This window comes from Spermophilus citellus (genome assembly GCF_964194105.1).
Source record: "Spermophilus citellus genome assembly, chromosome: X".
Taxonomy (NCBI): domain Eukaryota; kingdom Metazoa; phylum Chordata; class Mammalia; order Rodentia; family Sciuridae; genus Spermophilus; species Spermophilus citellus.
Genome location: NC_138190.1, coordinates 58,981,506 through 58,999,887, shown reverse-complemented (window position 1 = coordinate 58,999,887; position 18,382 = coordinate 58,981,506).

Here is an 18,382-nt window from a genome sequence, read left to right as displayed (position 1 = left end):
TTCAATGAAAGTGTTTCTCGCCAGTCACTGCTTAGGGCTACATAAAGAGGAAACATAACATAGAGAGAGAACGTGAAACTACTTTACTGTGTGAAGTTTCAAGAAGCTAGCACATACCGTGTTGGATTTAGAGTTCCAAATACATCTATCAATATAGGAGAAAACAGTGTGAAACGCCAAAATTCAAACTGTTACTGGAAACGAATGCTTCAACATAGAAGAACGAAATTTGGGGAACCAAGTGGGCTTAGTGTACTGATCATTACCTGAAGGTATCATCCAGTTTGGGAGAAAAAATATTTGCTGAGATTTCTGGAGATTCTTAATTTTTGGAAGCTTGGCAACCCCTTTCAATGAAAGTGTTTCTCGCCAGTCACTGCTTAGGGCTACATCAAGAGGAAACATAACATAGAGAGAGAACGTGAAACTACTTTACTGTGTGAAGTTTCAAGAAGCTAGCACATACCGTGTTGGATTTAGAGTTCCCAATACATCTATCAATATAGGAGAAAACAGTGTGAAACGCCAAAATTCAAACTGTTACTGGAAAAGAACGCTTCAACATAGAAGAACGAAATTTGGGGAACCAAGTGGGCTTAGTGTACTGATCATTACCAAAAGGTATCATCCAGTTTGGGTGAAAAAATATTTGCTGAGATTTCTGGAGATTCTTAATTTTTGGAAGCTTGGCAACCCCTTTCAATGAAAGTGTTTCTCGCCAGTCACTGCTTAGGGCTACATCAAGAGGAAACAAAACATAGAGAGAGAACTTGAAACTACTTTACTGTGTGAAGTTTCAAGAAGCTAGCACAAACCGTGTTGGATTTAGAGTTCCAAATACATCTATCAATATAGGAGAAAACAGTGTGAAACGCCAAAATTCAAACTGTTACTGGAAACGAACGCTTCAACATAGAAGAACGAAATTTGGGGAACCAAGTGGGCTTAGTGTACTGATCATTACCTGAAAGTATCATCCAGTTTGGGTGAAAAAATATTTGCTGAGATTTCTGGAGATACTTAATTTTTGGAAGCTTGGCAACCCCTTTCAATGAAAGTGTTTCTCGCCAGTCACTGCTTAGGGCTACATCAAGAGGAAACAAAACATAGAGATAGAAGTTTAAACTACTTTATTGTGTCAAGTTTCAAGGAGCTAGCACAAACCGTGTTGGATTTAGAGTTCCAAATACATCTACCAATATAGGAGAAAACAGTGTGAAACGCCAAAATTCAAACTGTTACTGGAAACGAACGCTTCAACATAGAAGAACGAAATTTGGGGAACCAAGTGGGCTTAGTGTACTGATCATTACCTGAAAGTATCATCCAGTTTGGGTGAAAAAATATTTGCTGAGATTTGTGGAGATACTTAATTTTTGGAAGCTTGGCAACCCCTTTCAATGAAAGTGTTTCTCGCCAGTCACTGCTTAGGGCTACATCAAGAGGAAACATAACATAGAGAGAGAACGTGAAACTACTTTACTGTGTGAAGTTTCAAGAAGCTAGCACATACCGTGTTGGATTTAGAGTTCCAAATACATCTATCAATATAGGAGAAAACAGTGTGAAACGCCAAAATTCAAACTGTTACTGGAAACGAACGCTTCAACATAGAAGAACGAAATTTGGGGAACCAAGTGGGCTTAATGTACTGATCATTACCTGAAAGTATCATCCAGTTTGGGTGAAAAAATATTTGCTGAGATTTCTGGAGATACTTAATTTTTGGAAGCTTGGCAACCCCTTTCAATGAAAGTGTTTCTCGCCAGTCACTGCTTAGGGCTACATCAAGAGGAAACATAACATAGAGAGAGAACGTGAAACTACTTTACTGTGTGAAGTTTCAAGAAGCTAGCACAAACCGTGTTGGATTTAGAGTTCCAAATACATCTATCAATATAGGAGAAAACAGTGTGAAACGCCAAAATTCAAACTGTTACTGGAAACGAACGCTTCAACAAAGAAGAACGAAATTTGGGGAACCAAGTGGGCTTAGTGTACTGATCATTACCTGAAAGTATCATCCAGTTTGGGTGAAAAAATATTAGCTGAGATTTCTGGAGACTCGTAATTTTTGGAAGCTTGGCAACCCCATTCAATGGAAGTGTTTCTCGCCAGTCACTGCTTAGGGCTACATCAAGAGGAAACATAACATAGAGAGAGAACGTGAAACTACTTTACTGTGTGAAGTTTCAAGAAGCTAGCACATACCGTGTTGGATTTAGAGTTCCAAATACATCTATCAATATAGGAGAAAACAGTGTGAAACGCCAAAATTCAAACTGTTACTAGAAACGAACGCTTCAACATAGAAGAACGAAATTTGGGGAACCAAGTGGGCCTAGTGTACTGATCATTACCTGAAGGTATCATCAAGTTTGGGTGAAAAAATATTTGCTGAGATTTCTGGAGACTCTTAATTTTTGGAAGCTTGGCAACCCCTTTCAATGAAAGTGTTTCTCGCCAGTCACTGCTTAGGGCTACATCAAGAGGAAACATAACATAGGGAGAGAACGTGAAACTACTTTATTGTGTGAAGTTTCTAGAAGCTAGCACGTACCGTGTTGGATTTAGAGTTCCAAATACATCTATCAATATAGGAGAAAACAGTGTAAAACGCCAAAATTCAAACTGTTACTGGAAACGAACGCTTCAACATAGAAGAACGAAATTTGGGGAACGAAGTGGGCTTAGTGTACTGATCATTACCTGAAAGTATCATCCAGTTTGGGTGAAAAAATATTTGCTGAGATTTCTGGAGACTCGTAATTTTTGGAAGCTTGGCAACCCCATTCAATGAAAGTGTTTCTCGCCAGTCACTGCTTAGGGCTACATCAAGAGGAAACATAACATAGAGAGAGAACGTGAAACTACTGTATTGTGTGAAGTTTCAAGAAGCTAGCACATACCGTTTTGGATTTAGAGTTCCAAATACATCTATCAATATAGGAGAAAACAGTGTGAAACGCCAAAATTCAAACTGTTACTAGAAACGAACGCTTCAAAATAGAAGAACGAAATTTGGGGAACCAAGTGGGCCTAGTGTACTGATCATTACCTGAAGTTATCATCCTGTTTGGGTGAAAAAATATTTGCTGTGATTTCTGGAGATTCTTAATTTTTGGAAGCTTGGCAACCCCTTTCAATGAAAGTGTTTCTCGCCAGTCACTGCTTAGGGCTACATCAAGAGGAAACATAACATAGAGAGAGACCGTAAAACTACTTTACTGTGTGAAGTTTCAAGAAGCTAGCACAAACCGAGTTGGATTTAGAGTTCCAAATACATCTATCAATATAGGAGAAAACAGTGTGAAACGACAAAATTCGAACTGTTACTGGAAACGAACGCTTCAACATAGAAGAACGAAATTTGGGGAACCAAGTGGGCTTAGTGTACTGATCATTACCTGAAAGTATCATCCAGTTTGGGTGAAAAAATATTTGCTGAGATTTCTGGAGACTCGTAATTTTTGGAAGCTTGGCAACCCCTTTCAATGAAAGTGTTTCTCGCCAGTCACTGCTTAGGGCTACATCAAGAGGAAACATAACATAGAGAGAGAACGTGAAACTACTTTACTGTGTGAAGTTTCAAGAAGCTAGCACATACCGTGTTGGGTTTAGAGTTCCAAATACATCTATCAATATAGGAGAAAACAGTGTGAAACGCCAAAATTCAAACTGTTACTGGAAACGAACGCTTCAACATAGAAGAACGAAATTTGGGGAACCAAGTGGGCTTAGTGTACTGATCATTACCTGAAAGCATCATCCAGTTTGGGTGAAAAAATATTTGCTGAGATTTGTGGAGATACTTAATTTTTGGAAGCTTGGCAACCCCTTTCCATGAAAGTGTTTCTCGCCAGTCACTGCTTAGGGCTACATCAAGAGGAAACATAACATAGAGAGAGAACGTGAAACTACTTTACTGTGTGAAGTTTCAAGAAGCTAGCACATACCGTGTTGGATTTAGAGTTCCAAATACATCTATCAATATAGGAGAAAACAGTGTGAAACGCCAAAATTCAAACTGTTACTGGAAACGAACGCTTCAACATAGAAGAACGAAATTTGGGGAACCAAGTGGGCTTAATGTACTGATCATTACCTGAAAGTATCATCCAGTTTGGGTGAAAAAATATTTGCTGAGATTTCTGGAGATACTTAATTTTTGGAAGCTTGGCAACCCCTTTCAATGAAAGTGTTTCTCGCCAGTAACTGCTTAGGGCTACATCAAGAGGAAACATAACATAGAGAGAGAACGTGAAACTACTTTACTGTGTGAAGTTTCAAGAAGCTAGCACAAACCGTGTTGGATTTAGAGTTCCAAATACATCTATCAATATAGGAGAAAACAGTGTGAAACGCCAAAATTCAAACTGTTACTGGAAACGAACGCTTCAACAAAGAAGAACGAAATTTGGGGAACCAAGTGGGCTTAGTGTACTGATCATTACCTGAAAGTATCATCCAGTTTGGGTGAAAAAATATTAGCTGAGATTTCTGGAGACTCGTAATTTTTGGAAGCTTGGCAACCCCATTCAATGGAAGTGTTTCTCGCCAGTCACTGCTTAGGGCTACATCAAGAGGAAACATAACATAGAGAGAGAACGTGAAACTACTTTACTGTGTGAAGTTTCAAGAAGCTAGCACATACCGTGTTGGATTTAGAGTTCCAAATACATCTATCAATATAGGAGAAAACAGTGTGAAACGCCAAAATTCAAACTGTTACTAGAAACGAACGCTTCAACATAGAAGAACGAAATTTGGGGAACCAAGTGGGCCTAGTGTACTGATCATTACCTGAAGGTATCATCAAGTTTGGGTGAAAAAATATTTGCTGAGATTTCTGGAGACACTTAATTTTTGGAAGCTTGGCAACCCCTTTCAATGAAAGTGTTTCTCGCCAGTCACTGCTTAGGGCTACATCAAGAGGAAACATAACATAGGGAGAGAACGTGAAACTACTTTATTGTGTGAAGTTTCTAGAAGCTAGCACGTACCGTGTTGGATTTAGAGTTCCAAATACATCTATCAATATAGGAGAAAACAGTGTAAAACGCCAAAATTCAAACTGTTACTGGAAACGAACGCTTCAACATAGAAGAACGAAATTTGGGGAACGAAGTGGGCTTAGTGTACTGATCATTACCTGAAAGTATCATCCAGTTTGGGTGAAAAAATATTTGCTGAGATTTCTGGAGACTCGTAATTTTTGGAAGCTTGGCAACCCCATTCAATGAAAGTGTTTCTCGCCAGTCACTGCTTAGGGCTACATCAAGAGGAAACATAACATAGAGAGAGAACGTGAAACTACTGTATTGTGTGAAGTTTCAAGAAGCTAGCACATACCGTTTTGGATTTAGAGTTCCAAATACATCTATCAATATAGGAGAAAACAGTGTGAAACGCCAAAATTCAAACTGTTACTAGAAACGAACGCTTCAACATAGAAGAACGAAATTTGGGGAACCAAGTGGGCCTAGTGTACTGATCATTACCTGAAGTTATCATCCTGTTTGGGTGAAAAAATATTTGCTGTGATTTCTGGAGATTCTTAATTTTTGGAAGCTTGGCAACCCCTTTCAATGAAAGTGTTTCTCGCCAGTCACTGCTTAGGGCTACATCAAGAGGAAACATAACATAGAGAGAGACCGTAAAACTACTTTACTGTGTGAAGTTTCAAGAAGCTAGCACAAACCGAGTTGGATTTAGAGTTCCAAATACATCTATCAATATAGGAGAAAACAGTGTGAAACGACAAAATTCGAACTGTTACTGGAAACGAACGCTTCAACATAGAAGAACGAAATTTGGGGAACCAAGTGGGCTTAGTGTACTGATCATTACCTGAAAGTATCATCCAGTTTGGGTGAAAAAATATTTGCTGAGATTTCTGGAGACTCGTAATTTTTGGAAGCTTGGCAACCCCTTTCAATGAAAGTGTTTCTCGCGAGTCACTGCTTAGGGCTACATCAAGAGGAAACATAACATAGAGAGAGAACGTGAAACTACTTTACTGTGTGAAGTTTCAAGAAGCTAGCACATACCGTGTTGGGTTTAGAGTTCCAAATACATCTATCAATATAGGAGAAAACAGTGTGAAACGCCAAAATTCAAACTGTTACTGGAAACGAACGCTTCAACATAGAAGAACGAAATTTGGGGAACCAAGTGGGCTTAGTGTACTGATCATTACCTGAAAGTATCATCCAGTTTGGGTGAAAAAATATTTGCTGAGATTTCTGGAGAATCGTAATTTTTGGAAGCTTGGAAACCCCTTTCCATGAAAGTGTTTCTCGCCAGTCACTGCTTAGGGCTACATCAAGAGGAAACATAACATAGAGAGAGAACGTGAAACTACTTTACTGTGTGAAGTTTCAAGAAGCTAGCACAAACCGTGTTGGATTTAGAGTTCCAAATACATCTATCAATATAGGAGAAAACAGTGTGAAACGCCAAAATTCAAACTGTTACTGGAAACGAACGCTTCAACAAAGAAGAACGAAATTTGGGGAACCAAGTGGGCTTAGTGTACTGATCATTACCTGAAAGTATCATCCAGTTTGGGTGAAAAAATATTAGCTGAGATTTCTGGAGACTCGTAATTTTTGGAAGCTTGGCAACCCCATTCAATGAAAGTGTTTCTCGCCAGTCACTGCTTAGGGCTACATTAAGAGGAAACAAAACATAGAGACAGAAGTTGATACTACTTTATTGTGTCAAGTTTCAAGAAGCTAGCACAAACCGTGTTTGATTCAGAGTTCCAAATACATCTATCAATATAGGAGAAAACAGTGTGAAACGCCAAAATTCAAACTGTTACTGGAAACGAACGCTTCAACATAGAAGAACGAAATTTGGGGAACCAAGTGGGCTTCGAGTACTGATCATTACCTGAAGGTATCATCCAGTTTGGTTGAAAAAATATTTGCTGAGATTTCTGGAGATTCTTAATTTTTGGAAGCTTGGCAACCCTTTTCAATGAAAGTGTTTCTCGCCAGTCAGTGCTTAGGGCTACATCAAGAGGAAACATAACATAGAGAGAGAACGTGAAACTACTTAACTGTGTGAAGTTTCAAGAAGCTAGCACATACCGTGTTGGATTTAGAATTCCAAATACATGTATCAATATAGGAGAAAACAGTGTGAAACGCCAAAATTCGAACTTTTACTGGAAACGAACGCTTCAACATAGAAGAACGAAATTTGGGGAACCAAGTGGGCTTAGTGTACTGATCATTACCTGAAAGTATCATCCAGTTTGGGTGAAAAAATATTTGCTGAGATTTCTTGAGATTCTTAATTTTTGGAAGCTTGGCAACCCCTTTCAATGAAAGTGTTTCTCGCCAGTCACTGCTTAGGGCTACATCAAGAGGAAACATAACATAGAGAGAGAACGTGAAACTACTTTACTGTGTGAAGTTTCAAGAAGCTAGCACATACCGTGTTGGATTTAGAGTTCCCAATACATCTATCAATATAGGAGAAAACAGTGTGAAACGCCAAAATTCAAACTGTTACTGGAAAAGAACGCTTCAACATAGAAGAACGAAATTTGGGGAACCAAGTGGGCTTAGTGTACTGATCATTACCAAAAGGTATCATCCAGTTTGGGTGAAAAAATATTTGCTGAGATTTCTGGAGATTCTTAATTTTTGGAAGCTTGGCAACCCCTTTCAATGAAAGTGTTTCTCGCCAGTCACTGCTTAGGGCTACATCAAGAGGAAACATAACATAGAGAGAGAACGTGAAACTACTTTACTGTGTGAAGTTTCAAGAAGCTAGCACAAACCGTGTTGGATTTAGAGTTCCAAATACATCTATCAATATAGGAGAAAACAGTGTGAAACGCCAAAATTCAAACTGTTACTGGAAACGAACGCTTCAACATAGAAGAACGAAATTTGGGGAACCAAGTGGGCTTAGTGTACTGATCATTACCTGAAAGTATCATCCAGTTTGGGTGAAAAAATATTTGCTGAGATTTCTGGAGACTCGTAATTTTTGGAAGCTTCGCAACCCCTTTCAATGAAAGTGTTTCTCGCCAGTCACTGCTTAGGGCTACATCAAGAGGAAACAAAACATAGAGATAGAAGTTTAAACTACTTTATTGTGTCAAGTTTCAAGGAGCTAGCACAAACCGTGTTGGATTTAGAGTTCCAAATACATCTACCAATATAGGAGAAAACAGTGTGAAACGCCAAAATTCAAACTGTTACTGGAAACGAACGCTTCAACAAAGAAGAACGAAATTTGGGGAACCAAGTGGGCTTAGTGTACTGATCATTACCTGAAAGTATCATCCAGTTTGGGTGAAAAAATATTAGCTGAGATTTCTGGAGACTCGTAATTTTTGGAAGCTTGGCAACCCCATTCAATGGAAGTGTTTCTCGCCAGTCACTGCTTAGGGCTACATCAAGAGGAAACATAACATAGAGAGAGAACGTGAAACTACTGTATTGTGTGAAGTTTCAAGAAGCTAGCACATACCGTGTTGGATTTAGAGTTCCAAATACATCTATCAATATAGGAGAAAACAGTGTGAAACGCCAAAATTCAAACTGTTACTAGAAACGAACGCTTCAACATAGAAGAACGAAATTTGGGGAACCAAGTGGGCCTAGTGTACTGATCATTACCTGAAGGTATCATCAAGTTTGGGTGAAAAAATATTTGCTGAGATTTCTGGAGACTCTTAATTTTTGGAAGCTTGGCAACCCCTTTCAATGAAAGTGTTTCTCGCCAGTCACTGCTTAGGGCTACATCAAGAGGAAACATAACATAGGGAGAGAACGTGAAACTACTTTATTGTGTGAAGTTTCTAGAAGCTAGCACGTACCGTGTTGGATTTAGAGTTCCAAATACATCTATCAATATAGGAGAAAACAGTGTAAAACGCCAAAATTCAAACTGTTACTGGAAACGAACGCTTCAACATAGAAGAACGAAATTTGGGGAACGAAGTGGGCTTAGTGTACTGATCATTACCTGAAAGTATCATCCAGTTTGGGTGAAAAAATATTTGCTGAGATTTCTGGAGACTCGTAATTTTTGGAAGCTTGGCAACCCCATTCAATGAAAGTGTTTCTCGCCAGTCACTGCTTAGGGCTACATCAAGAGGAAACATAACATAGAGAGAGAACGTGAAACTACTGTATTGTGTGAAGTTTCAAGAAGCTAGCACATACCGTTTTGGATTTAGAGTTCCAAATACATCTATCAATATAGGAGAAAACAGTGTGAAACGCCAAAATTCAAACTGTTACTAGAAACGAACGCTTCAACATAGAAGAACGAAATTTGGGGAACCAAGTGGGCCTAGTGTACTGATCATTACCTGAAGTTATCATCCAGTTTGGGTGAAAAAATATTTGCTGTGATTTCTGGAGATTCTTAATTTTTGGAAGCTTGGCAACCCCTTTCAATGAAAGTGTTTCTCGCCAGTCACTGCTTAGGGCTACATCAAGAGGAAACATAACATAGAGAGAGACCGTAAAACTACTTTACTGTGTGAAGTTTCAAGAAGCTAGCACAAACCGAGTTGGATTTAGAGTTCCAAATACATCTATCAATATAGGAGAAAACAGTGTGAAACGACAAAATTCGAACTGTTACTGGAAACGAACGCTTCAACATAGAAGAACGAAATTTGGGGAACCAAGTGGGCTTAGTGTACTGATCATTACCTGAAAGTATCATCCAGTTTGGGTGAAAAAATATTTGCTGAGATTTCTGGAGACTCGTAATTTTTGGAAGCTTGGCAACCCCTTTCAATGAAAGTGTTTCTCGCCAGTCACTGCTTAGGGCTACATCAAGAGGAAACATAACATAGAGAGAGAACGTGAAACTACTTTACTGTGTGAAGTTTCAAGAAGCTAGCACATACCGTGTTGGGTTTAGAGTTCCAAATACATCTATCAATATAGGAGAAAACAGTGTGAAACGCCAAAATTCAAACTGTTACTGGAAACGAACGCTTCAACATAGAAGAACGAAATTTGGGGAACCAAGTGGGCTTAGTGTACTGATCATTACCTGAAAGTATCATCCAGTTTGGGTGAAAAAATATTTGCTGAGATTTCTGGAGAATCGTAATTTTTGGAAGCTTGGAAACCCCTTTCCATGAAAGTGTTTCTCGCCAGTCACTGCTTAGGGCTACATCAAGAGGAAACATAACATAGAGAGAGAACGTGAAACTACTTTACTGTGTGAAGTTTCAAGAAGCTAGCACAAACCGTGTTGGATTTAGAGTTCCAAATACATCTATCAATATAGGAGAAAACAGTGTGAAACGCCAAAATTCAAACTGTTACTGGAAACGAACGCTTCAACAAAGAAGAACGAAATTTGGGGAACCAAGTGGGCTTAGTGTACTGATCATTACCTGAAAGTATCATCCAGTTTGGGTGAAAAAATATTAGCTGAGATTTCTGGAGACTCGTAATTTTTGGAAGCTTGGCAACCCCATTCAATGAAAGTGTTTCTCGCCAGTCACTGCTTAGGGCTACATTAAGAGGAAACAAAACATAGAGACAGAAGTTGATACTACTTTATTGTGTCAAGTTTCAAGAAGCTAGCACAAACCGTGTTTGATTCAGAGTTCCAAATACATCTATCAATATAGGAGAAAACAGTGTGAAACGCCAAAATTCAAACTGTTACTGGAAACGAACGCTTCAACATAGAAGAACGAAATTTGGGGAACCAAGTGGGCTTCGAGTACTGATCATTACCTGAAGGTATCATCCAGTTTGGTTGAAAAAATATTTGCTGAGATTTCTGGAGATTCTTAATTTTTGGAAGCTTGGCAACCCTTTTCAATGAAAGTGTTTCTCGCCAGTCAGTGCTTAGGGCTACATCAAGAGGAAACATAACATAGAGAGAGAACGTGAAACTACTTAACTGTGTGAAGTTTCAAGAAGCTAGCACATACCGTGTTGGATTTAGAGTTCCAAATACATGTATCAATATAGGAGAAAACAGTGTGAAACGCCAAAATTCGAACTTTTACTGGAAACGAACGCTTCAACATAGAAGAACGAAATTTGGGGAACCAAGTGGGCTTAGTGTACTGATCATTACCTGAAAGTATCATCCAGTTTGGGTGAAAAAATATTTGCTGAGATTTCTGGAGATTCTTAATTTTTGGAAGCTTGGCAACCCCTTTCAATGAAAGTGTTTCTCGCCAGTCCCTGCTTAGGGCTACATCAAGAGGAAACATAACATAGAGAGAGAACGTGAAACTACTTTACTGTGTGAATTTTCAAGAAGCTAGCACATACCGTGTTGGATTTAGAGTTTCCAATACATCTATCAATATAGGAGAAAACAGTGTGAAACGCCAAAATTCAAACTGTTACTGGAAAAGAACGCTTCAACATAGAAGAACGAAATTTGGGGAACCAAGTGGGCTTAGTGTACTGATCATTACCAAAAGGTATCATCCAGTTTGGGTGAAAAAATATTTGCTGAGATTTCTGGAGATTCTTAATTTTTGGAAGCTTGGCAACCCCTTTCAATGAAAGTGTTTCTCGCCAGTCACTGCTTAGGGCTACATCAAGAGTAAACAAAACATAGAGATGGAAGTTGAAACTACTTTATTCTGTCAAGTTTCAAGGAGCTAGCACAAACCGTTTTGGATTTAGAGTTTCATATACATCTATCAATATAGGAGAAAACAGTGTGAAACGCCAAAATTCAAACTGTTACTGGAAACGAACGCTTCAACATAGAAGAACGAAATTTGGGGAACCAAGTGGGCTTAGTGTACTGATCATTACCTGAAAGTATCATCCAGTTTGGGTGAAAAAATATTTGCTGAGATTTCTGGAGATACTTAATTTTTGGAAGCTTGGCAACCCCTTTCAATGAAAGTGTTTCTCGCCAGTCACTGCTTAGGGCTACATCAAGAGGAAACATAACATAGAGAGAGAACGTGAAACTACTTTACTGTGTGAAGTTTCAAGAAGCTAGCACATACCGTGTTGGATTTAGAGTTCCAAATACATCTATCAATATAGGAGAAAACAGTGTGAAACGCCAAAATTCAAACTGTTACTGGAAACGAACGCTTCAACATAGAAGAACGAAATTTGGGGAACCAAGTGGGCCTAGTGTACTGATCATTACCTGAAGTTATCATCCAGTTTGGGTGAAAAAATATTTGCTGTGATTTCTGGAGATTCTTAATTTTTGGAAGCTTGGCAACCCCTTTCAATGAAAGTGTTTCTCGCCAGTCACTGCTTAGGGCTACATCAAGAGGAAACATAACATAGAGAGAGAACGTGAAACTTCTTTACTGTGTGAAGTTTCAAGAAGCTAGCACAAACCGTGTTGGATTTAGAGTTCCAAATACATCTATCAATATAGGAGAAAACAGTGTGAAACGACAAAATTCGAACTGTTACTGGAAACGAACGCTTCAACATAGAAGAACGAAATTTGGGGAACCAAGTGGGCTTAGTGTACTGATCATTACCTGAAAGTATCATCCAGTTTGGGTGAAAAAATATTTGCTGAGATTTCTGGAGACTCGTAATTTTTGGAAGCTTGGCAACCCCTTTCAATGAAAGTGTTTCTCGCCAGTCACTGCTTAGGGCTACATCAAGAGGAAACATAACATAGAGAGAGAACGTGAAACTACTTTACTGTGTGAAGTTTCAAGAAGCTAGCACATACCGTGTTGGGTTTAGAGTTCCAAATACATCTATCAATATTGGAGAAAACAGTGTGAAACGCCAAAATTCAAACTGTTACTAGAAACGAACGCTTAAACATAGAAGAACGAAATTTGGGGAACCAAGTGGGCCTAGTGTACTGATCATTACCTGAAGGTATCATCCAGTTTGGGTGAAAAAATATTTGCTGTGATTTCTGGAGATTCTTAATTTTTGGAAGCTTGGCAACCCCTTTCAATGAAAGTGTTTCTCGCCAGTCACTGCTTAGGGCTACATCAAGAGGAAACATAACATAGAGAGAGAAAGTGAAACTACTTTACTGTGTGAAGTTTCAAGAAGCTAGCACAAACCGTGTTGGATTTAGAGTTCCAAATACATCTATCAATATAGGAGAAAACAGTGTGAAACGACAAAATTCAAACTGTTACTGGAAACGAACGCTTCAACATAGAAGAACAAAATGTGGGGAACCAAGTGGGCTTAGTGTACTGATCATTACCTAAAAGTATCACCCAGTTTGGGTTAAAAAATATTTACTGAGATTTCTGGAGATACTTAATTTTTGGAAGCTTGGCAACCCCTTTCAATGAAAGTGTTTCACGCCAGTCACTGCTTAGGGCTACATAAAGAGGAAACATAACATAGAGAGAGAACGTGAAACTACTTTACTGTGTGAAGTTTCAAGAAGCTAGCACATACCGTGTTGGATTTAGAGTTTCCAATACATCTATCAATATAGGAGAAAACAGTGTGAAACGCCAAAATTCAAACTGTTACTGGAAAAGAACGCTTCAACATAGAAGAACGAAATTTGGGGAACCAAGTGGGCTTAGTGTACTGATCATTACCAAAAGGTATCATCCAGTTTGGGTGAAAAAATATTTGCTGAGATTTCTGGAGATTCTTAATTTTTGGAAGCTTGGCAACCCCTTTCAATGAAAGTGTTTCTCGCCAGTCACTGCTTAGGGCTACATCAAGAGTAAACAAAACATAGAGATGGAAGTTGAAACTACTTTATTCTGTCAAGTTTCAAGGAGCTAGCACAAACCCTTTTGGATTTAGAGTTTCATATACATCTATCAATATAGGAGAAAACAGTGTGAAACGCCAAAATTCAATCTGTTACTGGAAACGAACGCTTCAACATAGAAGAACGAAATTTGGGGAACCAAGTGGGCTTAGTGTACTGATCATTACCTGAAAGTATCATCCAGTTTGGGTGAAAAAATATTTGCTGAGATTTCTGGAGATACTTAATTTTTGGAAGCTTGGCAACCCCTTTCAATGAAAGTGTTTCTCGCCAGTCACTGCTTAGGGCTACATCAAGAGGAAACATAACATAGAGAGAGAACGTGAAACTACTTTACTGTGTGAAGTTTCAAGAAGCTAGCACATACCGTGTTGGATTTAGAGTTCCAAATACATCTATCAATATAGGAGAAAACAGTGTGAAACGCCAAAATTCAAACTGTTACTGGAAACGAACGCTTCAACATAGAAGAACGAAATTTGGGGAACCAAGTGGGCTTAGTGTACTGATCATTACCTGAAAGTATCATCCAGTTTGGGTGAAAAAATATTTGCTGAGATTTCTGGAGATACTTAATTTTTGGAAGCTTGGCAACCCCTTTCAATGAAAGTGTTTCTCGCGAGTCACTGCTTAGGGCTACATCAAGAGGAAACATAACATAGAGAGAGAACGTGAAACTACTGTATTGTGTGAAGTTTCAAGAAGCTAGCACATACCGTGTTGGATTTAGAGTTCCAAATACATCTATCAATATAGGAGAAAACAGTGTGAAACGCCAAAATTCAAACTGTTACTAGAAACGAACGCTTCAACATAGAAGAACGAAATTTGGGGAACCAAGTGGGCCTAGTGTACTGATCATTACCTGAAGGTATCATCAAGTTTGGGTGAAAAAATATTTCCTGAGATTTCTGGAGACTCTTAATTTTTGGAACTTGGCAACCCCTTTCAATGAAAGTGTTTCTCGCCAGTCACTGCTTAGGGCTACATCAAGAGGAAACATAACATAGGGAGAGAACGTGAAACTACTTTATTGTGTGAAGTTTCTAGAAGCTAGCACGTACCGTGTTGGATTTAGAGTTCCAAATACATCTATCAATATAGGAGAAAACAGTGTGAAACGCCAAAATTCAAACTGTTACTGGAAATGAACGCTTCAACATAGAAGAACAAAATTTGGGGAACGAAGTGGGCTTAGTGTACTGATCATTACCTGAAAGTATCATCCAGTTTGGGTGAAAAAATATTTGCTGAGATTTCTGGAGACTCGTAATTTTTGGAAGCTTGGCAACCCCATTCAATGAAAGTGTTTCTCGCCAGTCACTGCTTAAGGCTACATCAAGAGGAAACATAACATAGAGAGAGAACGTGAAACTACTGTATTGTGTGAAGTTTCAAGAAGCTAGCACATACCGTTTTGGATTTAGAGTTCCAAATACATCTATCAATAAAGGAGAAAACAGTGTGAAACGCCAAAATTCAAACTGTTACTAGAAACGAACGCTTCAACATAGAAGAATGAAATTTGGGGAACCAAGTGGGCCTAGTGTACTGATCATTACCTGAAGTTATCATCCAGTTTGGGTGAAAAAATATTTGCTGTGATTTCTGGAGATTCTTAATTTTTGGAAGCTTGGCAACCCCTTTCAATGAAAGTGTTTCTCGCCAGTCACTGCTTAGGGCTACATCAAGAGGAAACATAACATAGAGAGAGAACGTGAAACTACTTTACTGTGTGACGTTTCAAGAAGCTAGCACAAACCGTGTTGGATTTAGAGTTCCAAATACATCTATCAATATAGGAGAAAACAGTGTGAAACGTCAAAATTCGAACTGTTACTGGAAACGAACGCTTCAACATAGAAGAACGAAATTTGGGGAACCAAGTGGGCTTAGTGTACTGATCATTACCTGAAAGTATCATCCAGTTTGGGTGAAAAAATATTTGCTGAGATTTCTGGAGACTCGTAATTTTTGGAAGCTTGGCAACCCCTTTCAATGAAAGTGTTTCTCGCCAGTCACTGCTTAGGGCTACATCAAGAGGAAACATAACATAGAGAGAGAACGTGAAACTACTTTACTGTGTGAAGTTTCAAGAAGCTAGCACATACCGTGTTGGGTTTAGAGTTCCAAATACATCTATCAATATTGGAGAAAACAGTGTGAAACGCCAAAATTCAAACTGTTACTAGAAACGAACGCTTAAACATAGAAGAACGCAATTTTGGGAACCAAGTGTGCCTAGTGTACTGATCATTACCTGAAGGTATCATCCAGTTTGGGTGAAAAAATATTTGCTGTGATTTCTGGAGATTCTTAATTTTTGGAAGCTTGGCAACCCCTTTCAATGAAAGTGTTTCTCGCCAGTCACTGCTTAGGGCTACATCAAGAGGAAACATAACATAGAGAGAGAACGTGAAACGACTTTACTGTGTGAAGTTTCAAGAAGCTAGCACAAACCGTGTTGGATTTAGAGTTCCAAATACATCTATCAATATAGGAGAAAACAGTGTGAAACGACAAAATTCAAACTGTTACTGGAAACGAACGCTTCAACATAGAAGAACGAAATGTGGGGAACCAAGTGGGCTTAGTGTACTGATCATTACCTAAAAGTATCACCCAGTTTGGGTTAAAAAATATTTACTGAGATTTCTGGAGATAGTTAATTTTTGGAAGCTTGGCAACCCCTTTCAATGAAAGTGTTTCACGCCAGTCACTGCTTAGGGCTACATAAAGAGGAAACATAACATAGAGAGAGAACGTGAAACTACTTTACTGTGTGAAGTTTCAAGAAGCTAGCACATACCGTGTTGGATTTAGAGTTTCCAATACATCTATCAATATAGGAGAAAACAGTGTGAAACGCCAAAATTCAAACTGTTACTGGAAAAGAACGCTTCAACATAGAAGAACGAAATTTGGGGAACCAAGTGGGCTTAGTGTACTGATCATTACCAAAAGGTATCATCCAGTTTGGGTGAAAAAATATTTGCTGAGATTTCTGGAGATTCTTAATTTTTGGAAGCTTGGCAACCCCTTTCAATGAAAGTGTGTCTCGCCAGTCACTGCTTAGGGCTACATCAAGAGTAAACAAAACATAGAGATGGAAGTTGAAACTACTTTATTCTGTCAAGTTTCAAGGAGCTAGCACAAACCGTTTTGGATTTAGAGTTTCATATACATCTATCAATATAGGAGAAAACAGTGTGAAACGCCAAAATTCAAACTGTTACTGGAAACGAACGCTTCAACATAGAAGAACGAAATTTGGGGAACCAAGTGGGCTTAGTGTACTGATCATTACCTGAAAGTATCATCCAGTTTGGGTGAAAAAATATTTGCTGTGATTTCTGGAGATTCTTAATTTTTGGAAGCTTGGCAACCCCTTTCAATGAAAGTGTTTCTCGCCAGTCACTGCTTAGGGCTACATCAAGAGGAAACATAACATAGAGAGAGAACGTGAAACTACTTTACTGTGTGAAGTTTCAAGAAGCTAGCACATACCGTGTTGGATTTAGAGTTCCAAATACATCTATCAATATAGGAGAAAACAGTGTGAAACGCCAAAATTCAAACTGTTACTGGAAACGAACGCTTCAACATAGAAGAACGAAATTTGGGGAACCAAGTGGGCTTAGTGTACTGATCATTACCTGAAAGTATCATCCAGTTTGGGTGAAAAAATATTTGCTGAGATTTCTGGAGATACTTAATTTTTGGAAGCTTGGCAACCCCTTTCAATGAAAGTGTTTCTCGCGAGTCACTGCTTAGGGCTACATCAAGAGGAAACATAACATAGAGAGAGAACGTGAAACTACTTTACTGTGTGAAGTTTCAAGAAGCTAGCACAAACCGTGTTGGATTTAGAGTTCCAAATACATCTATCAATATAGGAGAAAACAGTGTGAAACGCCAAAATTCAAACTGTTACTAGAAACGAACGCTTCAACAAAGAAGAACGAAATTTGGGGAACCAAGTGGGCTTAGTGTACTGATCATTACCTGAAAGTATCATCCAGTTTGGGTGAAAAAATATTTCCTGAGATTTCTGGAGACTCGTAATTTTTGGAAGCTTGGCAACCCCATTCAATGGAAGTGTTTCTCGCCAGTCACTGCTTAGGGCTACATCAAGAGGAAACATAACATAGAGAGAGAACGTGAAACTACTGTATTGTGTGAAGTTTCAAGAAGCTAGCACATACCGTGTTGGATTTAGAGTTCCAAATACATCTATCAATATAGGAGAAAACAGTGTGAAACGCCAAAATTCAAACTGTTACTAGAAACGAACGCTTCAACATAGAAGAACGAAATTTGGGGAACCAAGTGGGCCTAGTGTACTGATCATTACCTGAAGGTATCATCAAGTTTGGGTGAAAAAATATTTGCTGAGATTTCTGGAGACTCTTAATTTTTGGAAGCTTGGCAACCCCTTTCAATGAAAGTGTTTCTCGCCAGTCACTGCTTAGGGCTACATCAAGAGGAAACATAACATAGGGAGAGAACGTGAAACTACTTTATTGTGTGAAGTTTCTAGAAGCTAGCACGTACCGTGTTGGATTTAGAGTTCCAAATACATCTATCAATATAGGAGAAAACAGTGTGAAACGCCAAAATTCAAACTGTTACTGGAAACGAACGCTTCAACATAGAAGAACGAAATTTGGGG